General features: G+C 48.1%; 1 protein-coding gene across 6 annotated transcripts in view; it reads left to right on the forward strand.

Annotated features, from left to right (window-relative positions):
• Samd4a (sterile alpha motif domain containing 4A) overlaps positions 1 to 25,894 on the forward strand; it is a 215,673-nt gene that overhangs the window by 87,511 nt on the left and 102,268 nt on the right. Inside the window, 1 exon segment of one of the 6 annotated variants that reach the window (NM_001399774.1) lies at positions 23,559 to 23,814. The exons of the other annotated variants lie outside the window; for them this stretch is intronic. The gene's annotated coding sequence lies outside the window, so the exon portion shown is untranslated. 6 annotated transcript variants of the gene reach the window in all.

Genomic DNA, 25,894 nt, shown 5'->3' on the forward strand with positions numbered 1-25,894 from the left:
GAGCCAGGCAGAGGAGAGAGCCCACTCCCAGCCTCCTGGTCCTGTTCAGTGGGGCCTGAGCAAATCCAGGGAAGCTGAGCAGAGCTGTTTTCACAGGCTCTCACACAGGCACGCTTCCTCTCTCCCAGCCCTTCCTCTCTTCTGCTTCCTCTCCCCTCCTCTTTCCTCAAGCGAGGACAAAGAACTGAAATACTCTTCCGAGCCGACCCTGAAATAAACAAAGGAGAAGCATATGGTGCAGCGGACCGCATTTTGCAGGCCCTGTTCTAGAGTAGAGAGATGTTGAAAAAGGGCTTCCAGAATGAACACGTTCTTATTTATTTATTTATTTATTTATTTATTTATTTATTTATTTATTTATTTGGCAGCGCTGGGGATCGAACCGAGGGCCTTGCCCTTGCCTGGCAGTCGTTCTACTACTGAGCCACACCCCCAGCCAAGCTTTTACTTTCTTCCTACATGTGTGCCTCATGGAGTGAGGTTAGGCCGTAGCGAAAGAAACCTTGCAGGAAATATGGTAAAGTCCGGCGTGTTTCAGATGGGCTTCCTGTCTGCTTTGGAGAGTTCATGGTCTTTTCCTGTCCTGTGTCTAAGCTTTGCATCTGAGCGCAAACAGCGGTAGGGGGAGATGTACGGACGCCTGCAGACGCGGGAACCCGTGGACAGAAGAATTTGAGAACCTGCAGGCAGGATACGATCTCACAGTGAGGTGGTTGCTGTCTCCCGCAGTAAAAGCCATCGGAATGTACGGTGGCTTCTGCGGGCGTGGCACGCTTGCAATCGTAGAGTGGGTATGATTGTTCGATCCCTGTTTACTCAGAGAATGCGGATCCCAAAGATAAAGAGGCCGGAGGAACACGAGCTTCGTGGGAAAGCTTGCTCCCTCCACTCAGGAAGACGCAGCCGTCTAGCACTCCTTGTGGCTTTAATCTGGACTTTCTGAGGTGCTTTTTTTCTAGAGCATAAAAGATGATTTTTTTTTTCTAAGTAATGGGGGAGTGACCGATGGATGGCTACCGGACCAACTAGAAAAGATTCCTCTCTGGATTTCTGTACAACCCTGTAACTCAGTAGCACTTCATCTGACCCGGCTTTCAGGATTAATGGTTGTGTCTTCCATCCCGAGGGTTCCGTCTCAGTTTGGAGCAGAGGGCAGAAAAGATGGGTAGCTATGGAGGTTTGCAGGTGGTATTGGCTGCATTCGGTTCCTTGGTCCCTACTGATTCTTGACTGATCACCATCCCCCTTGATTTCTGAGGATCTTCTGGGGCCACAACCATGAAGGGGTGCCGACCGAACTCACAACAGGCTTAAAGAACTAGCTGGGTGGGGTTTCAGGCTGATGGAAGAGTCTGGCTTAACCCGAAGTCTTATTTCCCTTGCTCTGAGTGACAGCACTGTCCTCTATTCTGCTAATAAGGAAACAGCGTCAGAGTTTGAACCCCCAGATTCAGGGAGAAATTGCTTCCACTTTTATTCAGTTAAACTTTGGTTTTAGGTCCTCTGGTGGAGACTCAGCCGATGATGTCTGAGCAAGACTGACCCCTTGCTCATTACCGAAAACGGCATAAAATAGCAAATGACTGTAGGGCACCCCAATCTGATTGCTGGCGCGGCGGGGGGGGGGCAGGCCAAGGAGAGAGCTATGGGAAATGCCATGTGCAGCAGCTCCCTGTGGTAGGGTTTCCCACCCGAGCTTCCTGCTCAGCAGCCAAATCTCCTCAGCTACCACTTAGGGCAGCCTCGGGAGTCAGCCTGATGGTTTCTGCTCCTTTCTGGATGTCCCTCTGCTAACCGATTGCATGACTATTGTGTTTATTATCGTTGAATTAGCTTCCATTCCGAGGCAGATGCCACTGGCGTACAAATAGTACGCATTGTCAGAGGCACTTCACCGAGAAGACGAGTGACACCCCGGTGTTAACCCTTTACTTGCCACTGCTCTACAAGCATGTGGATACCCGACCTTGGTGGAGTAGGATAAGTTCTAAGACCTGGGAGAAGGTATTCAAGAGGTAGACCATTAGTTTTAAGAAAAATTGAACAAGTGTGGCATCTTCCTTCCTTCCTTCCCTGCTTTTTTTTTCAACTTTTTCAATAAGCAGCTACAAGGGGTTCAGCGTACGGATGCCTGCTGATATCGGAACATGTTAACAGAGTATTTGAGAACTTTCGGACAGAATACTATCTCACAGCGAGGTTGTTAAGAAAAGCCACACGAATGTGCTCTAACTTAAGTTCCCTGCACCCCTCAGTCTACCTGCAAGACAGGATTTCTCTGTGCATAGCCTTGGCTATCCTAGAACTTGCTCCGCAGACCAGGGTGGCCTTGAACTCAGAGTGCCCCTGCCTCCCGAGTGCTGGAATAAAAAGCGTGTGTCACTACCACCTGACAAATGTGACTTTTTTTCCCCAGTGCTCTTTTTTTTTTTTAAACTTGTGCAGAATGGCATTTTATAAGTTGACTGAGAAATAAATCAATACTTAAGCCAACTTTTCACCTTTCATGCAAGGCCCAATTTCAGTAGTCATTATCAATGGATAATAGGACTTAGAGCCGGAGCTGATGACCAAGTGGGGAGAGAACTTGCTGTGTAAGCTCGATGACCTGGGCTCAGATCTCCAGGACCCAAGAGTGGGGGTGGGGAGGGTGGGAGGAGGGGGTGGAGGGTGGGGTGGGAAGACAGATGTGGAGGTGTGTGCTGACAGTCCTAGTGCTGGGAGGTGGAGGCAGGCTAATGGTCAGGGCTTGCTAGCTAGTCAGTCTAACTATTAGCAAGCTCCAGACCCAGTATAAAACCCAGCAGCTACCTCTGGCCATTATACCCTCTTGAATAGGTGCCATTTGCACACACACACACACACACACACACACACAAGCTCGCATGGACGCACACACTCATTAATGATGATGATGGTGGTGGTGGTGGTGGTGATGATGATGGTGGTGGTAATGATGATGATGGTGGTGGTGGTGATGATGATGATGATAAAAAATAGAACAAATGAGATTTGGACAGATATTGAAGCTTTATTTCTACTTTCATGCTCTATATTTTGAGGTGAAATTTTAGACCAGTCTGTTAAAACCAACTGAGGCAAACCAGCCCAGAGAACACTTGGGAGTGAGGGTCAGGTTTTCAAAGCCAAGAAGTCCTTGACCATGAGTTCATCTGTCGCACGCTCACCCAAAGACCTTGACCCAGTTTCCTTATCTTGGAAATGGGAATGGTGGTGTGTGCAGACCGCTGTAACAGACTCAGGCTCTGGAACCAACAGTAGGTAGATCACTCTCTGGCCTTGGGCTGGAGTTTAGAAACCAGGCGTCTCTTTCTCTGGGGACTCTGATGTTTGTAGGTCAAAGTTCCAGGCACAAAGTGGAGTTGGCTTTAGGCTCTCCCCTGTCCACGCCTGAAACACGGTGACCGGGATGGTCATCTGACTGAGGAGCAGGGAGAGACTCGCTCAGTTACCTGTGTGGGAAGACTCCTGAGGCTCGGCAGCACCCCTCCCTCTCTCTTGCTGTCACCCGCTGTCCATCTCACCAGTGACTGACTCTCAGGTAAACAGTGACTGTTCTGTCATCGTTGTCTCATGACTGTCACCTTGTCTCCTGGGTCACTTGGCAGGCGCCTTAGCATGTGTTGGGCACTGTCTCTGTGAAGCTTCAGTGGGCCTCATTCGAAATGGAGACAGCTACATGAGATCAGGAAGGCTCTGGGAGTCTGGACAAGGCCAACCTGGCCTCTGCCTCTCATCCCCTCTGCCTCTCATCCCTGATGATGTCCTCTCTCCCTGCTGGCAACCGCCACCAGATTCATCTCCCACAGTGCCACTCTGATATGGCTTTGAATTCAAGGACCGCCCATCATTTTACCACATGCCCCTTGCAGTTTGCCCTCCTATTCTCCTAATCCTTCTCTCAAATGGGACTACTAGAATGTCCCATTTGCCAATACCCAAACACCCACATGCCTGTGGACACAATGCTTCCTCCTTCCAAAGCCTCCTCTGTCACCCACATCACTCGGTCTTCAGGGGGGGAAGCTACCCTGCCTTCTGAGATGGCCCAATGTCAAAAATCCCCAAAGAGGTTGGTGACACCCTTGCCACAGCAGGGGACAGCAGGAGAGAAGAGTATAAAGGAGCCATTTCTGAAGCATCAGTCCTAGGAGACAGGGAGATGATGGAGGGGAACCTTTCTTCATTCCTCCCACAGATACCCTAGGTACCTGGACACTTCTACTGCCCAGCCTGGTCACTGTGTTTAGTGAAGGCATGGGACCAGGGTCTAAGTTTCCCCCGGATTCCAGACCAGTAATTATCTTCCTCTTCTAGCTTTCCCCACGTTTCCTATCACCAAACTGTAGCCCGTAACTTTGCATAAATGATGTTTGAAAGAAAGTGAAAGAAGATACAAAGGAAGCTGTAGAGCTGGCTGACATTTCTAGGGCACTTTGTTTTTTTCTCTGAAGCACCCCTCTTCGTTCCCACCTTCTAATATCCGTAGGAGGTAGCATATTCAGCAAGGCTGCCTGGCCAGTGATTCCCCCAAACGTTTCTACCTCCTCAGCCCCGAGATTACAGATATGCTATGCCGAGCTGGGCCTTTTGACGTGGGTTTTGGGGTTGGAACCCAGGTCTCCGTGCTAGTGTGCCACACGCTTTACCAATTGAGCTACCTCCCCGGGCTTTGAGCGTACATTTTGATTAGGTCATGGTTTGCCTTCTGTCAGTTTGAAGAGAAATGGAGTGGGGAAGTGGGAGCTGGCGAGGCTGCACCCATTGTCGTAACTACCCGGGTTTCTGTTAGATCAGAACTAACAGGACGCTCCCCGAACCCTTCACCTACATCCCCCCTGCACGTTCTGTTCATTCCAAGAGCCTCAGCAAAAGGACTCTGAAACAGTCAGTTCCCAAAATCAGAGCCTCTCAGAGAAGTCATCTTGTTGCTGTCCCCTGGGGTCCATCCCAGACTCTCAGACTCTCAAGGAAGGATGGGGCAAGCTGATGGACACTGACCAGAACGGGGTACCAGTGTCAGGCTGGGCTGAAACCAGCTGACCAAGAATATCCAATGGGGCTTCTGGGCTTCATTTAATCCTTTGTCGATGATGCTGGGTCCCAGCCTCTGTAGGTGTTGATGAGAGTCATGGAAACAAGGCTGAGGACCCGTCTGGAAGACGGACACTTAGCAGTCTGGAAGATGACTTTGCGACTGCGTCCCCAACACTGAGACTCCCAGAGTGAGCAGACTGCACTCCAGGCGTGATGAGTCAGACTGGATCGTGAGGGAGGAAGTGTGCTGCCGCTTGAGGGATTCCCTGCCTGTCCCCTTCCCTAGGTGGAAGGAAACCACTTTCCCTGTGTAAAGAACGTATGCAGTTTACGCCCAGACCACAGACTTGGCTTTGTGGCCATGTTGTGGGTGCCTTGAATGTTGTGACCCAACGAATCTTTACAGGTTAATGAAGCGCAATAAGCCTGTTTCTTTTAAACAAAACGTTGTGCTTCTCTCTGCTTGCTTGACTCCAAGTAAGTCTCTCTGAGGGCCTCCCATCCCTGCCTGCTCCATGATCTCGTGACTGTCTTGGTGTGCGTGTGTGTGTGTGTGTGTGTGTGTGTGTGTGTGTGTGTGTGTGTGTGCACGCGCATCTTTTCACTTAAAAGGCCAAGCCACAAAGGACATCCAGGAAGTGCAGAATGAATGGTTTCAGCTAACTAGTCTTTTTTTTTTTTTTTTTTGGCACAACAGGAGCCAAAAGAGATACTGCCATAAAGTGAATGCAGCCAAACTGATCTTGGCGTGGCTGGACTCGGTTTCAGCCTCCCTGCTGTGTTCTAACAGCTCTTAACCTTGGCCAAACGACTGCATCCCAGTTCTCATCTGTAAAGTAAGAGTGATGAGGTCACGTGCGCAGGATTTCAATACAGGACCGAAGTGGCTAGTCTGTGCCGAACAATAATTGCAATTGTCACGGCCATGGCTTTCAGCCCTGACATTCTGTCATCGCCACTACCCCCTGTGTGTGGAAAGAACAAAAGGGTGACTGACCACAGTCCTGCCTGTCTCCTAAGACACGGCTCTGTGTGTCAAGGCTACCTGCTATTGTGAATGAAAAATAGCAAGCGTATAAGGGTGGGAACAAAAGATGGGGTGGCCCCTCCCGCCAGGTGAAGTCCCAGAGCTGAATGACTCTCTCCCTTCCCTGTTTCCTTTTCTTCGCCCCTGAATATAGATGGGCATACACCCAGAGTGATCGGGGGTAGAGTGAACCATGAGAACCAAAGTAGAATCTGGTGTGTGGATTCCGTGTGTGGGTTCCATTTCTTAGGAACGTCATGCCTATCAGGAAAGATGAAAAACCCACAAAAATCAAAATACCGAGGGCATAAGAGATACAACCAAAGGCATGGGACTCATGGAGAAGAAGAAATCAATGAGGAAATGAGAGGGGGTCCCCATGCTTCCCCTTCCTCGTCTTTCAAGCTGGTCTGAGGGCTAGCATGGTCGCTCAGCATGGACAGGCACTTCCTACAAAACCTGATGGCCTGAGTTTGATCTTCAAGGCCCACGAGTCCTCTGAGTTCTCCATGTGTTTTGACACGGAAGTGTACTCGAGGGCAGAGACACAAACATACAACACAATGAGCCAGCAAGCGGATCAAAGCACCATGGGGCTAATAACAATACCTGAGTTGTACGAATTAAGCGGGACATGAGAAGTTCTTGGAGCAGACTTTGTAAGTCTTTCCGTGTTCATTGAATTTGTCAAAATGCCAAGTACGGGGTTGCTCTTGAAGTAGAGATGGGCAGTATCCTTCCAGACTGAAGGGCAGAACGAGCCAAGGCAGCGTCTACACTGAAGTATACAGTTGGGGAAAGCAGCTGGAACAAGAAGTAGCTTAGGAAGCCGGGACAAGATTGTGGAGTCTCGAGTGTCAACACTGGAGTCCTAGACTTTACTGAACACGTGACATGAGCTTAGTCCCCTGGAACCAGGCAGTCACTGGGATTGAAGCTAGAATCCAGGCCGCTCTCGGGGGAAGTCTCTCCATCTTAGTGTCATGAGATTGAAGCTTGGACCATCAGGGCTTAGACTTGAATGGACCCCTCAGGGAAGGGTCCCGCAGAGTCCAAGTTGGAAATTAGACTGTAGGGCAAATTAGACTGTATATTAGGGATCCAGGGGTGTGGTGGGAAGAGGGACAGAGAGAGGGAGGAGAGAGTAAAGAGCATCACCCCTGTCACCATCTGCCGCAGCTTCTCAGTGATGGCGTTTGCCTTTCGTCAGAAGACTGTTAGCTTCGCTGGCTTCGTGTTTTCTCTTCTGAGTCTTAGAGTGTATAAATACCCCTTAAATGCAGTTACCTTTATTCTCTATAAGAGTAGGCAGAGGATGCACTGGGGTAGACAAAGGCGAAGGTGAACGAGACGCTATTATTGTCTATGCACCTGGAAACCTACGCCTCCCGGTCTCTCCTGAACATCGGCAGATAAGGTCCGGGAGGACACCACAAAGGGCTGACCAGGCTCACCGTGTCCCCAAGAAGATTCCCTATCAACCTTGAGATGTACTTGAAAATTTAGAATTAGATAGTTTGAGCAATCGATTTGATCGTTTTTTCAACTCCAGCTACCTACAATTTTTAAAAATTACCCAAGGGTCACATTGGCTTTGTGTGTGTGTGTGTGTGTGTGTGTGTGTGTGTGTGTGTGTGTGTGTGATTTAATATTAATGGGGCAATGATATTTAATGAAACAGGGTAATGGGAGCAGTTCCTCAGACCTTGTGTATGCATTTAAAATTCTTTTGGGAGTGAGAAAGCACATAAATAAATCTATGTACAAACCAAATCAAGGCCAATTACCGTAAAACATCTATGCAGCATGGCAGCCATAAGCAGACTTAGTAAGAGTTTCAAGTCCTCTGTTGCTCTGAAGTCAGATCTGCATCTTCCCAGGAGACAAAGGGGAGCAAAGTGACTGCATTACTGGAGGGCGAGCTCCTGGTCCACACCTGCATCCGAGGTTTACAGAAAGAATTCTCAGATGGTCTCTGGAGAGGAGTCTGTCTGGTATGCTTCTCAAAGGCTCCATGCTGCCATCCCGGAAGGGAGAGCGGCTACGTCTCCCAGAATGAAAAGTATTTGCTGGTTAGGGCTTTAAAAACATTTTCTTCATACTCCTCCGGTGGCTCATTTTCAGAGCTCTGTTTTCTAGGCTGGGAAGCCCTGACTTACCCGTTGCATCCTTGCTCAAGGGGGGTGGGGGGGAAGCTTGCCCTCAGCTGTGTGAGAGCCAAGTCACCCTGACTTCAATGGGATCAGCACATGTTTGTCTAAAGGCTCTTTCTCTTTCAGACCGAAGAGGTCTGTTTGTTATATTATGTAAGAAACAGTGAGGTCATATAAATACTCATGGCTCCTACCTTGAACCAAAAGCCATCCTTATTTGGTGCTTCTTCCAGAGTTACAAAACGATACAGGCACGAGAAACATTCTCGGGGTCACCGAAGAAATAATGGCTGCCTTGTACTTGACCATGGGTTTGGAGGCAGCTTCGGAGGCAAAGTAGGCCGCCTGCTGCGTTCAGTACTTGAAACCTGGACTCACTTCATTAACCTCTCAGCTGCTAAAAAGAACACTGGAAATACAGTCTTCACCTTTGCCAGGATGCCCAGGCGTCACAGGGGGTGGGGGGGTTTACCAAGGCCCCATGATGTGAGGCAAAAGGCTCCTTGCAGCCCTTGAGAGTGAAACCGTTTCCTATCAGCACCGCCACTTCAAAGCACCCTTGGTCAGCTGAGTCTACAGAGAGTCAGCTTAACTCTCCTCTTGACATCACGCCGGCTGACCTGAAGGAAGCGCAAATGTCGGTCTTCAGTCTATGTAAATATGAACAGACATTAACCCCCAGTTCATGAGTCTGGATCACATTCCTTCGGGGACCCAAGCACCAAAGGCTACTCTCTCCTGCTTCTGAAGCACCTGATGCCTGCCTGAGTCATAAGAGGCCAGGCTTGGGGACATTCAGTTAAGTGAGAGGAGTGCTAAGAATACGTTCACTTCTCCCTGCCGCGACCTAGATCCATTTTAACATCCTACTTAGGTCCAGCTGGAACCACGAAGGTGAAACGGTGGAGTTCCTGTTCTATACCTCTCAGGAGTTTATGCAAAGGAAGGCCAGGCCTCTGCCATGGCAGGCAGGAAGCTGAGCAGGAAGCCTGTCTCCTTTGGACAGTAAAGACATTCAGTGGCAGCAAGCAAGCTACTAAGGAAGTTTATCCCATTTTTAGGAAGAAAAGAAAGGACAGAGCCTTTGCCATTCCTTCATATTGTTTTCCTGCTGTGGATTTTCTGCATAGGTTTCTTCCTTCCTTCCTTCCTTCCTTCCTTCCTTCCTTCCCTCCTTCCTTCCTTCCTTCCTTCCTTCCTTCCTTTCTTTCCTTCTTTCTTTCTTTCTTCCCTTTTTTCTTTCTTTCTTTCCTCCTTTCTTTCCACCTTTCTTTCTTCCTCTTTCTTCCTTCTTTCTTCCTTCTTTCTTTCCTCCTTTCTTTCTTTCCTTCTTTCTTCCTTTCTTTCCTCCTTTCTTTCTTTCTTTCTTTCTTTCTTTCTTTCTTTCTTTCTTTCTTTCCTTCCTTCCTCTCCATCTCTGTTGTTCGTCTGCCTGTCTTTCACATACTAGATGCATTTATTTTTACTTTACGCATATGGTTGTTTTTCCTTCATGTATGTCTGTGGGCCACATGAATGCCTGGTGCCCACAGAAGCTGGAGGAGGGCATCGGATCCCCTAGAACTGGAACTGTGGGTGATGGTGAGCTGCCGTGTGGATGCTGAACCTCGAACCCAAGTCCTCTGGAAGAGAAACCAGTGCTCTTAACCACTGAGCTGTCTCTCCTCACCTGCATGGTTTTTCTTTAAAAGTCACACTGCAAATGCAGCTTTCTTAAGACCTGAGCTCACTGTGTGCCCAGAAGTTTGTGCATCAAAGGAGAAAGCCACAGTTCTTCTCTCTAAAGCCCCTCGCATGCTGCAGAGAGCCGGAGTTCTTACACAGGGACATGACTTCTGCCAACACAGTGCCAAGTCTTATCTCCTGCGGATATCTTAGGACGACAAGACAATGAGGAGGAACTCCCCCGACTCATCAGCCATGGATCCAGTAACATCTGTGCAGCTGTGCTCTGAGTGACTTTGGAAGGCAGACAGACAGACAGACACCCCAAGACCATGGCCAGTAGTGTTTATTATGACCCCCCGAAGCCACAAAAAGTTTGCGAACCTTTTTGCTGGAGGGCAGCCTTTGAAATCTGTTCCTTAGCCGTGCTCCCGTTTTGATCACACAGTAACGTGAGCATGCAGGGACCCATGTTTCAGCAGCAGAGAGCTTCGGGTCTTCAGTTTGTGAATTCTAGGAGTGCTGTGATTTAATCAAAATGATTGCTTCTGGTAGCAACTTAGTAGAGGTGTCATGTCAAATTAAGTTTTCTCAAGTTTCACTAGAGAGAGAGGCTCAGTCAGGACACCAACACAGCCTGCACTCCCTGTGCTCATGAAACCAAGGCCGGAGACACGCTTTGATGCCAAGGCGGTCTTAGTGGACCTGTTTTGATGCTCTGGGTCTTGGGGGACATCGGAGTGCAGTGAACCTATGAGTGACTGTTCAGAAACCTCAGGGTAGAGTCCTTGCTTGCAAGGTTCAGAAAAGTCAGGTTTTTACCTTCATCTCCATATGAAAAAAAGCTAGGGAAGATTTGGCAGAAGGTCCCTTAAATTAGGTCGTGTGATCTATTCATCTGTGTAGGCCGAGTCAAGCCTAAGCATTGGAGGCTTCTCCATCCCTTCAAAATGAAAGAAGGGAGGGAGGGAGGGAGGGAAAGGAAGTGGAGGGAGGGAAGAAGGAGGGAAGAAGGAATAAAAGAAGGAAGGAAGGAAGGAAGGAAGGGTGGAAGGAAGGAAGGAAGGCAGGCAGGCAGGCCAAGCCAAGCCCATGACTCAACACTGGGAAAGACAGACCACTGAGTGTGCCCTAGGAGAAGATGCTGTTGCTTGCCACAGTAGGTCCTGTTGGAAGAGAGCTGCACAGGCTCCTGTCAGTTGTCTCTGTAATTACCTACTCCTGATGGCTTTAAACATCTGAGCAAACTTGTTTGTCTCCATTTTTCATGACGGGGCTTAGTTTCGAAATCATCTTAACAGTTTCAAACCGCAGTTGTTAAGTTTCAAACCCAGGACGAACGGCTGAGGCCATTGTTTGGCCTTCGGGTTCTCCCAGCATCCTCCAGTCCCCACCTATGACAGAGTATGGCTGGTGCACCTTCACCTCCTACCTGGAACTCTTCAGCCCAGGGCCTGGGCTGCCCTCACCCAGGAGGCTCTTCTCTATATAATCCAGACATTTTGGGCTCTTTTGTACCCTTGACCTCCTGGCTGCAGCTCCCCCATTTCCCTGCTCCCTTTCCCTTCCCATTTCCCCACATGGCTCAGGGTCCTGTCCATTCCAGACTTTCCCAGATATGTCTGCCTCTGTAATATATATTATAATATGAATATAATATATCCACATGTTTATAATAAACCTTCTCCCCCACTATGCTTAAAAGTAGGCCTGTCTTTTTTATCTTTCTTCCCTTCAGTAGATACATTCACCGGTTCTGAAGACAAGCTAACACTTTGTTTCATTTCTTCTGAGACAGGATCTCATTTTGTAGCTCTGGCTACCCTAGAGCTTTCTATGCTGACCAGAATGGCCTTGAACTGATGAGATCTGCTTGTCTTTGCCTCATAAGTGCTGGGATTAAAGGCATCCCAATATTTCAAAATATCAGGAAATTTCTAGGCGTATGAGGTATACTAAATTCTTTAATCTATGGTCCTGGATTATAATGCTCTAAACCTTCATATCTTATGCAGAGTTGAGCGAATTCTCAAGACAGAATTGAGCTAAGGAGATATGCATCCAATTTACCGGAACTAGAATGCAAGAAGGAGCCTGACAGGGCGTCAGAGAGATCACCACAAGCCAGAGTCCTGCCTTACACCTGTGGCTTTAAATTTGTAGCTTGGCTATGCTTTCATTCTGACTAATTAATAATGTAAGAACACGAGAATCCTGTAACCCTGTTAGGGAGGCTGAGACAGGAGGACCCCAAGTCAGGTCCCACCTTCTCTACAGAGTAAGGTCAAGGCTAGCCTGGGCAACTTTGTAAGGTCTTGTTTCAAAATAAAAATATTTTTGTTGTTGTTTTTAGTTAGTTTGTTTTTAAAAGGGGGACTGAGACTGTAGCTTACCCAGCACACACAAGACCCCATTGCTTCCCCAGCACCACATGTAAATGAAGTTAATGGTAATTGGGTTGAATTTTTCTTTTGCTATATGTGATGAAGTGGATTTTGAGAGTGTTTCTATTTAAAGACTGCAAACCATTAACAAAAAGCCCAGTCCATGTTACCCCAGGTCCTCTATGCACATAGGACACTGCCCAATCCCTGTTACCCAGCTCCTCCACAGAGTAAGTCGATGTGGTTTTTTTCTGACCCTGAATCATTCAGCTTTTCTCCTGGAAGTTGTCAGGATGGATGCCTGGTTAATGGAGAAAATCAGTGCACTGCCCAGACTACACAATGCCATGACTCATTCCTGGCATTTCGGAGGCTTTGTAATGGAAATTGTGGTGCTGGGCCACGGTTTGTACCAGGCGGACGTGTGCATATTAATGAAACAAGGCAGAAGCCTCTAAGGGTCCTGCATAATTCTCACCCCAGATTCCATGTCTGTGTGACGGAAGGAAGATGTTTGTGGGGTGGATTGTTCCTTGCCGTAACCCACACATGGCTTGAACACCACAATATTGTTTTAATTGGGCTTATAAAGCACAGTAAAATATTTGTCCTTGGTAGAAGAAGGAAATTCTCTCGTAGGTTGGAATGTTTTGTTGAAAGGGTATTTGTGTCTATTGAATTAATCTGTTGGGGATTACTCTAGTATTTGAATGCTTTTTTTAAACAGTCTTTAATGTTCTGCAATTCACATCCTATCAGTCAATCTATCACCTTCCTTCCTTCCTCTCTCTCTCTCTCTCTCTCTCTCTCTCTCTCTCTCTCTCTCTTTCTTTCTTTCTTTCCCATCATTGGGCTCCCAGTTGAAGCTCCAATTACAAAAGGTAGTATTTGGGCCAGAGAGATGGCTCAGGGGTTAAGAGTACTTACCACTCTTATGACAGACCTGGTTCAGTTCCTAATACCTACATGGTGTCTCACAAGCATCTGTAGCCCCTATCCCGGGAATCCATTGCCATCTGGCCTGCCAGGACACTAGGTGTGCACATGACACACATGTATGCATGCAGGCAAAACAGTCATGCAAATAAAGTCTTTTTAAAACAAGGATAGGATAGAAGTTGGTGTGCCCACATTTTAGATGACACAGAACAAAGCCACACAGAAGAAGAGGAACTGCTGTGTTTTGATGCTTCAGGTTGAAGAGAGAACAGAACAGTGTGTAAAGCAAAACCTGGGAGAATGGTCGTGGTTTGGCAACGATACGCGGGATGGGGACTTCACATCTGTCTAGCTCCTTCCCGGCACGTCTGTGTCTTCAAGGATGGCCAGGTCTCTTTGCTCCACATCAGTTCCTTTGGAGTGAAGTTCTAAGACCTGCCTCAGGGGAGGACAGGGGTCAATAGAGTGCCCTTCCTACCTTAGCCATTTGCTTGGGTGCCGTCAGCCCGTGTTACGGGAAGTCTGTGGGGACACTGTGGAAAATGTGAAATCCTGGACAATGACAACTCTTTATATCACTTTTTTCTCTTTGCCTAACACTGACCAGAAACTTCTGTCAAAGGCCACCCCCTTTTGTGCTATGTAATGTAAATAGCCAAGAGGTAAACCACAGAAAGCAACAGAGGGTAACCAGGGCAGACCATTCTGACACACGTCTTCTGTAAAGTTGCATTTGAACTTGGATGTGACGGGCCAGCAGGACGCCTACAGAACTCACGGATAAGACTTCCCCATTAGTGTTTGAGACAAAAAGTCAAATATTTAAAGTTGGGTTTGGAGGGGTCGCCATGAATCTATAGCGCCTTGGAGCAAGGATATTTTGGGGTAGCTCATTGGAAGTCGGTGTGTAGAAGGCATTTTCAGCAGCAGAGAATGCCCATTTGCCTTCTAACTCAGACACTTTATTCCACTCCTGTCTCCTCTAACAATAGCTCCCTGCCTCGTGCTCTTAAGACGCGAGTGCTAATATTACGAGGAATGAATTGTATGAGAAACAGTCTAATCTTTTCTAAAAGTGCTAAAAATACCCATCTACCACCAAGAATGCTTAAGCATGCTCTCCCACTTCCAGAAGCCGTGGGATGTCAGGCCAAGTTGCACGTCAGTGGACACGGTGGAGTCTGGGCAGGAGTAGACGTTTAGCCCACAGAAAACTGAGAGTCCCAGATGAGGATGTTCAGAGCAAATGCCAGCCATTACACCAGAGCTGGGTAGTTAGGTACACGAACCGTTCTTTTCCAGAACATTCCTTGAAAGTAACTTGTAGTAGAAGAATCGCTCTCTCTCTTTTTTTTTTCTTTTTCTTTTCTCTCCCAAGGAAACTGAGGAGTAAGCCATTACATTCCCAGAGTTGAGGGAGATGTCTCATTCACCACGGTCCTTAGACCGGTATTCAGATCCTCACCACCTGTGTATAAAACTGGATGTGGTGGCATGTGTCTGCACACAGTGACTTGTGCTGTCATCCTAGCACTGAGGGGGTGGAGACAGGAGGATGCCTAGAGCTCCCTGGTCAGCCAGATCTGTGGACTCCAGTCTCAATGAGAAACCTTGTCTCGAAAAACAATGTGGAGAGTGACTGGAAAAAAAATTCCACATCGACTTCTGGGCTCCACACTCATACACACGGGAATGAACATTTACATGCATGAAGGAGGGAGGGAGGGAGGGCGACTGTGCTCGTGTTACAGACCTAGAACCTTGTGGTCCCTGAGGTCCTGTGTGGAGTTAAGAGACCAAGCAGAACCAAACACCTGCCATCTCCTCATTGGCTCCTGCCCAGTCCCCTCCCATCCCCTGAGCCACATCCAGTCAGAGCCTCAGAACATCTGAAGGGCAGTATTTCCTTCTGCTTGATAGTCTTCAGGTTTGCCAAGAAGGCCTCAGACAAGACCTGGAGTGAACTGGAGGATATGGAAGCAAAATGATTAAGGGACAAATTGTGCGTGCGTGCGTGTGTGTGTGTGTGTGTGTGTGTGTGTGTGTGTGTGTGTGTGTGTGTCCCCAAACAAGAAGGAACGATAGGCTTACAGTTTCCCAGAGCCGCACCCCGAGTCTTGGGTTCACACATGATGTTCGCTCATCCCGGTGTACCCCTCCCCCAATCCCTTCCTATTCTATATGTCTGCTAGGAAATCTCCCAGGCCTGCCTCAAGTCAGTCTGTCTTTTCTTTTCTTTTTTTTTTTTTCTTTTCTTTTTTTCGGAGCTGGGGACCGAACCCAGGGCCTTGCGCTTGCTAGGCAAGAGCTCTACCACTGAGCTAAATCCCCAACCCCCAGTCTGTCTTTTCTTAATCTTTGTAAAGTTGTAGACACGGAACTATGAAAGGAAGGTGTTATGTCGCTCTTAATAAAAACAACAAGATTTTCTATCTGGGGGCGGGGGGGGGGAAGACACAACTTTTCAAAATATAAAAGGCAGTAAGATGTGAGTGCATGGTGAATGATGCCTTACCAACAAACGTTTGCTTTCTATTTTTTTTTTTTTTTTTGGTTCTTTTTTTCCGGAGCTGGGGACCGAACCCAGGGCCTTGCGCTTCCTAGGCAAGCACTCTACCACTGAGCTAAATCCCCAGCCCCCACTGAGCTAAATCCCCAACCCCAAACATTTGCTTTCTAAACGTAGATTTCATTGCAAAATGGCTCACTGCTGACACCGTGTGAGGCTGAGGCCTGCCTCTGGCACTCCAGTTGTTTGTATTTCTGGACTGATTTGCTAAGGTGATATTTAAGCTTGTAATGCATTTGAGTTATGGTTGTTGGTTTTGTTTTTTTCTTCTTTCTTCTGTGTGATTACTCTTTGATGTAGTTATTTTAAGGGAGAAGCCAGCTTACCTAATTTACATTTAACCAAACACCTTTTCTCCAAAGAGCGAAAAGTGACAGTTGAGACGAGACCCTGAAATCTCCACTCAGCATTTCTGCTGGCTTCCAGTGTTTCAGTTCCAAGAGAGCTTCAAGCCACTAGGGTCGCGGACAGATCATGGAGTCATTTGTATTTTAGCTTTATTATTTCACCTCAGGAACTTGCCGAGATGGAGAGGGAACCTTAAGGCTTTAGTCTCTTCAAAGGGCTTTGCCAGGAAGAGCACTGTTATTATTAGATAATCATATTGGTATGTTCTAGAGTCCTTCTCCTCATCTGACACACCCAGTTCCCTCACAGCCCGCCAGCAGAGCCAGAGAGTGGGGAGTAAAGCAATGGCTTGTTTGCTCTCGGAATTTGATTCTGTATTGCTCTGGAGGCATGCTGGGATATGCTTTTTCACCTGTGATTAAATTTCTAATGTCTGTCAAGGTTTGGATTTCCTACCAAGGGGAAAACCAAGAAATCATAAAAGAAGCTAGGAGACCCCTCTTCAGCTGGTGACGGCTTTCAGCCTCCACGAGGGAAAGGCAGGGGACATCGGGGCTGCTAGGAACATGAGTGAACCTTAGTTTCACTGCCAGCTGCCAGGCACACTTATTTTGGAAATGAGAAGTAATTGTACTTGGGAAAAAGATTTTGCAACCTTTTGAAAACACGACTACACACTTAGTAAATGCCATCAGCCCGCCAGACACAAATAGGGGATTGAGCAGGTAAACGTCGGCTGCGTGTACCCATTGTCATTTGGTTGTAGGGAGGGGATGCCTGTAATTTTAGAAAAGTTTGACTTCATGCAATGTGAACGGAGTGCCAAATTAAAAAAAAAAAACGTAGAAGCCAGTTTAGCAGAGCTTCTCTGAGGAGAGAGAAAGGGGGAGGGGAGGAGAGGGGAGAGGGAGAGAGAGAAAGGCGGAGGGGAGGAGAGGGGAGGGGAAGAGAGAGAGAAAGGGGGAGCAAGCGCTGGAAATCTCCCAGAAGCCAAGCTGTAGGGGTGAGCTGGAACACAAACACTGCTCTCAAGTGGGGCAGGATTTACGATGGATACAGTATTCCTCTTCAATAGGAAGTGTGTAGCTATTGAAGAGAGACCACAAAATCGTTACGTTGTCATAACATGCAATCTCTGGTCATGGGGCCGGTCCGATGGGGACGGTTGGGGTGAATAGCTCAAACACACGCAGAGATGGAAGGGGTCTGTGGTTTCACAAATCTCTCATGAAAGAAGGATCGTGGTGACAAATGGCCGTATCAGCTTTAGTGCTTAGGGATGTGGGAAAGGGTCTGGGGAAACGGATCACAGAGGGAAAAAATCCTAATCCAATACCCAGGGCTTGGGAGAGGCGACAGAAATAGCCGGGCCTTGCTCAGTTCGCTAGCACCTTCCTGCTCCTCCTGTTCTGCTCTATCTTCCTCTCCTACGTGGCCCTTGTGTCTTCCCCGGCCATGCCTGCATACAGGAAAGCTGCAGAGTCTTCCCTTGGGCCAATTGTAACCAGGTAACAAACACGGAACTTACCTGGGTCCTGCCTTCTGAACCCAGCTCGGCTTGCACACAGCTCCTGGAGTCTCTTTTTTGTGACTCTCAGGTATGTCCCCGATCTCAGAAACCTTATTGATCGTGCCTGCTGCTCAATGGCTGTATTTTAAGCATCTGCTTATGCAGACCCTGGTTCTATGGAATCAGGTCTCCGTGACGTTCTGCTCTTGGTATATACTCAATGGCTTCATTCTTTCAAACAATAATTTAAAGAAAAATGATGCAGTGAAAAAAATAAACACACGCTAAACTAAAGGGAGATAAACTGAGACAAAAGTTCCTCTTTACCAGCAACACAGGACAGCCAGGGGTTTTGTGGCTTATACTTGACCAATGCTGCCTTGTATGTAATAGGGCTGGACTCACTGGTACTTAGAGCCAGAACGATGGCTCATTGGTTCACAGCCCTGGTTGCTCTTTCGGAAGACCCGGGTTCGAATCCCAATGCCCGTGTGATGATTTATAGCACTCCTTAACTCCAGTCTCTGAACCTCTAATGCCATCCCCTGGCCTCCATGGGCTCTGAACAGACACAGTGCCCATGCACACATGCAGGCAGAACTCTACCCATACGCATAAAATAAAAAATAAATCTTCAAAAGAAATATTTCTGGGGTGCAGACTATCAACCGAGTTTTCTCTGTAGCCTGCATGCTGACTTATTCTGTTCTCAGATGCCACGTGATGCTCCCCAGGGCAGCCACGTCCCGGAGGAACAAAAGTGGCAACTGGTATTCTGACCCTCCAGAGATGGGTTCTGTTCTATCTGCAGAAGACTAGGAAGGCCAGTCATTTCCCTCCCCAAATCATCTCTCCAGGACACCTCCAAAGGGACTGGAATGGAAGGCAAACGGGATTTTCCCCAGGGTAATCCTTGTGAGGAAGCTGAAAACCCAGGTATAAATGAGTTTGAGGCCCAGGCTCGGGTTCAGGGAGACTGGTGCAATCCCTCCTTCTGTCTCAGGAGATCAGTGGATGACAGGGAGATCTCAGAGCCGCCATTTGTGACTCTAGGTTCTTTACCGAAAGGGCAACTTCTAACAGGTTACAAGGGCTGCGGTAGTGAAGGGACTGGGATCCTGGATGACCTTTTGTCTGTCTTTTGCGATTCTTCAACCAGAGTACTTCTTGACTTAGTTTATTCCCACCTAAGAGCCCACCACCCAGAGACTTAACTTCGTCCCCCGTACAGTGTTCCAAACCTCCCTCTGTCTCTATAGCGCTCGTAAGAAAATGTAGACTCCTATGGCCGGCCTATTTCACGGAGGTGGGAGAACAGGGACCTTTTTTAAAGGGAAAAGTGATCATGAAGGAGTTCAGTTTTTATTCTTCAGAGTGAAGGTCTCGTCCCGGGTGACCGAAGACTAAGCTGTTGCACACAAGAGAGAAAATCTCCTGCTTACCCAAGTGTGGTCAACACAGGGGAAAGGTGGGACCGAGGCTCATGTTGCGGGCACAGACTTCTGGAGATGGCAGGTTCTTAAGAACCTCTCTGGCAAGTTCCAAAACCGAAAGATTTCCAGAAAGGGTAGTTTTTAACTCCGCCATTTTAAACTCCAGACAAAATACTGCCATTGGAAAAAGTTTTCCAAAGCCAACCTATTATTGGCTCCGATATTAACAGAAAATCAGAAGTGAAGAAATGAAGGTAGAGAAATTAGTCAGCCCTATTGATACTTCTTTGTCCAGCTAGGAGGCACACATACATGGTTACACACACACACACACACACACACACACACACACACACACACACCTTATACATGCATACATGCACATACATACCCTATCATACATGTATAAGCACACACATCCTATACATTCATGCATGTAAACACACACACCCTATACATGTATGTACACACACACACACACACACACACACACACACACACACACACACACACACACACAGAGCTTTTCCCAGGTATATAACTCACCTGCTAGGAATTAATTTTTAAAGGTTACCCCATGAAGGGTCATTCATTTGACAACTAAGTGACACCCCTTAGAAAAGCTGCGTGCTGTGTTGTGAATATTTACTAAGTTAGCAACACTTCACATGGCACCCCCAAATCACTGGTCCACTTCCAAAGGGTGGGCAGTTCACTTTCAAGAAAATGGCTGACTCCCATGGAATGAGACCAACACACAGGGTGTTCATGTCAACTGATCTCAAAATGCAGAAACAAATTCTCCTGCCTCAAACTTTACAACCTTTTTCAGATGGCAGAGGGTCTTTACACACAGTGGGGTGCAATCTGCTCATCTCTGGGGGCAACATGCACTTAGACTTTTCTGAACACCCTGATCCTGCCCCGGCTTATGGTAGAGTACAGAGAAGCAGCCATCGAGACCCCTGCCCATTTCCGTTTGCCCAACACCCAGAAACCATCGGAAATCTCTTGAAAGGCCCGTGTGTGCTGAGCTGAGCCTCTCCCATTGCCTTCTCTGGGCCAGTTTCTCAGCTGCAACTGGCCACAGCCATCTGGGGAACAGAGCCAGGTCTGGGACAGTGGGCGGTGAGGTAGTTTCTTGTTTTTAATTCCTAGACCTTTGTCCTAGTAGCAGAAGCAGGGAGTCAGGGGACCCACTCTGTGCAATTCTAAGTGTTGGGGCTAAAGGGGTACCTCAGGACAAGACCCTACAGAGAGGGCAGCTGAACCCAGTGCAAGGCTCAGCTCTGGACACCTGGTTTTCAGTACTCGGAGGAGGGAGGCCGAGAGATGGGAGTGCCTAGAAATCACATCTCCAAGATTAATTTTCAAATGCCGTGAGCTTTAGGCTAATAAGACAGATATGGGGGAATAGCTGTTTTGTGGAAAGAAAAGCAGATTTATCTTTCTATATTTTTACTGTCATAAACTCCTAACGTTAAATTCACCCGTTTTAACCATTCTAAGTACTGTTCTGGTATTAATCACATTCACGATGTTGAGGGGCCATCGGCGCACTTCCGTTCTAAAGTTTCTTTGCCGTCTTAAACAAGAGCCCTGTACCAATTAAACGGTGAGCCCTCTTCCTCTTGTCCCTGCCACTAGCGACTTCTATTTTGCTTTCTAACTCTGAGAAACTGATTCGTGTAAGTGGAACTGTACATTATTCACCCCCTTTTAATCTAGATTAATCCACTGGGCATAACGTCCTAGAAGCTCATGGATGTCACCTCCTTCCCTATGAAGGGTGAATACTATTCTGTGTACGTCCCCCATTCTGTTTATCAGCTGAGAGACCTTTGAGTCCTTCCTTGCATGTTGTATGACTACTGCAAACAACGGCCTGTGAGCGTCATCGATGTATTCTTCACCGCTTTAGGAAAACGGATCCCAGTTAACTGGGTAAATGTTCCAGAGGCCAAGTCTGGCTTTGGAGACCCAGTTCTCTGACCGTGGAGGAGATCATCTGTCCAGGTGACTCTTAGGCAAGAATTCTTTGATAGAGAAATGCATATCCAGTAAAGGGGGGCCCCTTCCAACTCTATAATCCCGTGATTTAAGACAGAGTTTGTAGTCCCTAAAAGCCAAGTGTGGAAAGAATTGTAGCTATGTCAGAGGAACCTTCATCCCCAGAGGAATGGGAAAGAGCTGGGATGTGAGAATGAGAAACAGGATCCATCACTGTTTCCAGGCCGAACCTGGACTCACAGGCTGGTACACTGGTAAGCTCAGATGGAGATTCTGCACCGAGCTGAGGAGCTCTGTTCAGGGCGTGGCAGGCAGTTTCCTTGGACCATAGCATGCTGGGAAGGATGTTGAGTCCGGTGCCCTTAGCACAGTCTTTCATGTCTGTGTGTCTGCTGGGAAGAGAACACTTTCCAGGGAGGCCCATCCCTGACCCGATTTCCTCCCAGACCATGAGACATCTCAGGGTGAATGGGGACAAGTGGATGCAGGACCCCCTTGGGGATTTCGGGGTGGCTTCTCAGCCTAGGTGGGAATGCCCTGGGCTCTCTCCCAATTGGTTTCATCCTGCTACTGTTGGGGGCGGGGTGAGTTCTTATCATTGGTTGAGACGGTCCTGCCAGAGAATTCCAGTATTCCGGAGTAAGTCTAATTGTGACTGATTTCATACTGTCCTTTTTATGTTGAAGACAGAGGCTTGTATCATATGATGCAGCTGAATTCGGGGAGGTTTTTATTTGCATGTGAATCATAGCTTTTCCAGCTGAATGTCACTTACTTGGAATTTTCGTCTGATTTTGTTTTTGTTTTTGTCTCTTGGTGTTTTTCCATCGGGCTCTTGGCTAACCAGAAGAAGAAGAAGGGGGGGAAAAGTAGGGAGGGCTCAGTCTGCCTGGAGCAGGGTTTGAGTTGGCAACTCCAAGGGGGAGTATTATGAATGTGAAAATAAGAAAACGGATGCTTTATTTTGCTTTGAGGAAGGAACCAAAGCCAAGTCAAATTGAGAGCTCTAATTTGGGAATAGTGTTATTACAGGTCATTGGGAGTTGGGTACGCGCTAAATTGGGAGGCCAGTCACATGAGGAGGCAGCAAAAGCAGTCACACGGGGGACAGCCGAGGCTCATTTACAATGAAATTTTATTTTATTTACTACGTGGCTAAAAGCAATTTATGGCAGATTCAGAAACCCAATCACCTCGGTTGTTGCTGTTCTCTCTGGCTCCTGGAGAATCAGTTGTTTCATACCCAGGGCAGAAGAACTCCCTCTGTGTGTGTGTGTGTGTGTGTGTGTGTGTGTGTGTGTGTGTGTGTGTGTGTGTGTGTGTGTGTTTGCTTTCTGGGTGGGGCTTTATTTAGGATGTGGAATCTGTTCTTTGATGAGTTGAGCAGGCCATGTGCTAAAGCTTCTGTCTGTTCCCCACCTCAGGTGGCTTGCTTCCTTTTTCTCTGAAGTCCCTAGGTATTTTGTGCATGAGGATCAAGGTGCCTTGATATTCTCTCTCTCTCTCTCTCTCTCTCTCTCTCTCTCTCTCTCTCTCTCTCTCACACACACACACACACACACACACACACACGGATAGACAGATGGACAGAGAGGCACACCCACACCACCTTCCAATTTCATTTCTTTCCTCAGCACTAATGCTGCAAATGTCAGATTGAATTTAAAAAAGAAAAAAAGAAAAAAAAAGAGGTAAATCCCGTCCCTACTATGGAGTTATGGGTAGAACCCTCTTCCTACCTACTTCCTCCTGCCAATTTTTGATGTTGTCGGCATCCTGGGAAGGACCAGGGTTGTGTGAACTAAACTGCTGGTTTTTCTTGACTCTAAGTTGCATTTCCAGATGTTCTCATCTGGGCTTAGTTAGCTGCATTGGGGAGAAGATGTAAACAGCTGAAGACACTCTAGACCCAGAGAACTGACATCCAGTGCAAACACGTTGTGGGTCACGGTCCTAAATGGAGTGCCTTACTAAGAGTGTGACAGTCTGCTGGTGCCACCGAAGCACATGGGCCAGCAGTACTTGTGATCACCGTTAGGAATAGAAGGTGTGTGGAAACTTTCTATAATAACAGCCTGGCCCTCCAGTCTGGCCTGGACAAGTGATCAGGGACTCTGGCACCATCCGCAGTGGTACCAGGGTATTGGTGTGTGACCTCAGGCAACTTGCACGGACACCTTGGTTTCCTGCGTGGGTTTGGGAATAGGGAGGATAATTTCAGGAGGTTCGAGAAGTGGAGTGTGGTCAGGTAAACAGAGAGCACGGGGACATGTTCTGAGAGCCCATACCACAGTCACACATGTGCCGGAGCAAAAGCCCAGAGGGCTCGCCCCCTCTTAGCATTGCTCTCTATGGCTGACGCCTCTGACATCACAATACTCAGGTGGCCACTCAATAATGGTGAGCTTCCCCCAGCAGACACCAGAGGAGGGGAGAAAAAGGAGGAGGACGAAGTGGAGAGGGAGGAGATGGAGCAGTCCCTTAAGTGATCATTCCATCCACGCACACGGCTTTCACCTAACATCTGGTTCAAGTGTAATGTTTTCAGCTCCGCACCACCTGGACAGCGTCTGTGCCCTCCCCTTCAAATGCAGCTCAGTATTATGGTCCTCTAACCAAGAGAACCGTGCTCCCCTCGCCGCATGTCTCGTGGTTCACCGGCAGACCAGTGAGTTCACACGTCTTCACCAGACGACTCTCCGGAGCAGCTGTTTAGAGGTAATGCTCTTGCTGCCCTGGCTTCTGCCAGACGCATCCGAGCCCTCCTCCTGGGAGTGGGGCTGCACTCTGTAGACTATGTAGAGGCCACGAGGGTCGGAGTCTGGGGCTTGGGTGGAGACAGTGCTGACAGGTTTGCTCCATTGTGCCTGTGGCCACCCCAGGCTGGTTCACACCTTACTGTGCAACACACTAAAATCCGAAGAAGTAGAGCCATCCCGTCCCCGCCCATCCTTAGAGGGGCTTTGTATCCCTCTTCACTGAGTAGACTAGAAAACCGGGGAGGTCTGCCCTGCCTTAGAAATATGGTGGCATTTCCATGACTTGTTTATTGTTTTAAACTTGGCGACTTCTTAGAAGGAAGGAAAGAAGGAAGGAAGGAAGGAAGGAAGGAAAGAAGGAAAGAAGGAAAGAAGGAAAGAAGGAAAGAAAAGAATAGAAAAAAAGGTCCACGCCACTCTTGAAGCAATTCCTCCGAGCCTTTCTCCTGGCAAGAAGGCTCCCCCTTTCTCCCCTGGCTTCACACTAACGTTCCCTGGGGATTATACTATTAAAACATGGAGGCTATGCTTCTCCTGGTTCCTCCTGTCAGTCATCTTCAAACATAAAGAAGCCTCGATCTCAGTCGTCTGGAAAGCTAGTCAAACAGGGTCTGCGCGTTCAGTACCAGGGGTGGGATGTGGGGGTGGAACCTGCATTTCTAACAAGTTCCCAGACACACACACAGGCTCCTGTCCCTAAGCAGCTCTTAGACCGTTTGGACCAGTCCTCCCAAGTTCTTAGAGCCCAGTGGAGATTTGAGCTCAGATGGTCCTGTGCTAGGCCTTGAGTTCCATCTTCTTCGGTCCCATCCCACCTCCCACTGCATCACCTAGAATCTCCAGCCATCTTCCGTAGCTCTTGGAAAGGAATGTCTCCAGATGCTGTCCCTAGAGTGCAGCTTGGGTACTTACACTAGTCCCCAGGGGACTCAACCTCTCCTGTGTGAGGAGAGGCAGGACTGATCTATGATCCATGGTACGGAGATCTATGGAGTGTCTGGCTTAGGGGAAACTGGTGCGGAAGCTGCTGGGAGCACGTTTGTAGGCAAAGGCTGGTCTGTCTTCTCCTGGGCCCCACTCATTATGGCAACTGTGCCTTGGTTTCTACTTTTGATGCTGAGCTTTACTGTCTGGGGTATCTGAGGAGAAAGGACAGACTGTTGTCAATCAGCTATCACAGAAAAATTAACGTGTAGCTTCCGACCCGCGCAAGACTGTGTGGTCAGCCCCAATTTAGGGAAGGGAGTAGCGGACTGCTCATGGGGCAGGGCTATGACTAAAGAGAATGATGTGGCCAGGTCAGCGATGGGGCTCAAAGGCATATGGGCTGAAGTGAAAAAATGAGCTTAGGGGTGGGAGGCAGAATCTTCAGATGATGGCACGGGTGACGGAAGGGACAGAAGAGAAGAGGGGAGAATTTGGAATGTATAGGAGGTACATCTCCAGGGGAGAGTATCTAAGTCAAAAATAGAGCTCTCCTAAAGGATTTAAACCGCTGATCGCCATCCCCACTAGAAGAGCAACTATAGACCCAGATCCCAGTGGGTTCTGATTCTTGCCAAGGAGTGTGTTGGTTGCTGGCTGGGGATCTCCCCCGAGAGCTGAGGATCTTCCACATCGGAGAGTAGCTGCTTTTGACAGCAGTGCGTTTGCTTCCAAAGATGGAGGCCTTCTCAGAGTCTCTCTCTACTCCTGTAGTCTGATTCCTCCTAAATTAGTCTCACTCAAGACATTTCTATGGTTTCAGCACTTTCTCCAAGGTCTACCAATTGTATGGAAAAGGGTAGGTCCCAGTGCCAGGCTGCGCACCTTGACGGAGACTAAAGATAAGTAGCAGAGAGTTTAACAGGCACATCCTTGTCTAACGGTGGCTGTGTAAGCCGTTAAAACGAAGCAACACAGTATTGCTGCTGCAGCCTCAGCTCACGACCAGTGAGGTTAGAGCTTCACATTGTCTCTCTCCTCACAGGGCCGTGTCCCCAAGACCTGGAGGTAAAGATGGGGCCAGTCGGCGAGTTTTAAAACCCCTGGACTTAGAA

The sequence above is a fragment of the Rattus norvegicus genome, chromosome 15 (genome assembly GCF_036323735.1).
Source record: "Rattus norvegicus strain BN/NHsdMcwi chromosome 15, GRCr8, whole genome shotgun sequence".
NCBI lineage: Eukaryota > Metazoa > Chordata > Mammalia > Rodentia > Muridae > Rattus > Rattus norvegicus.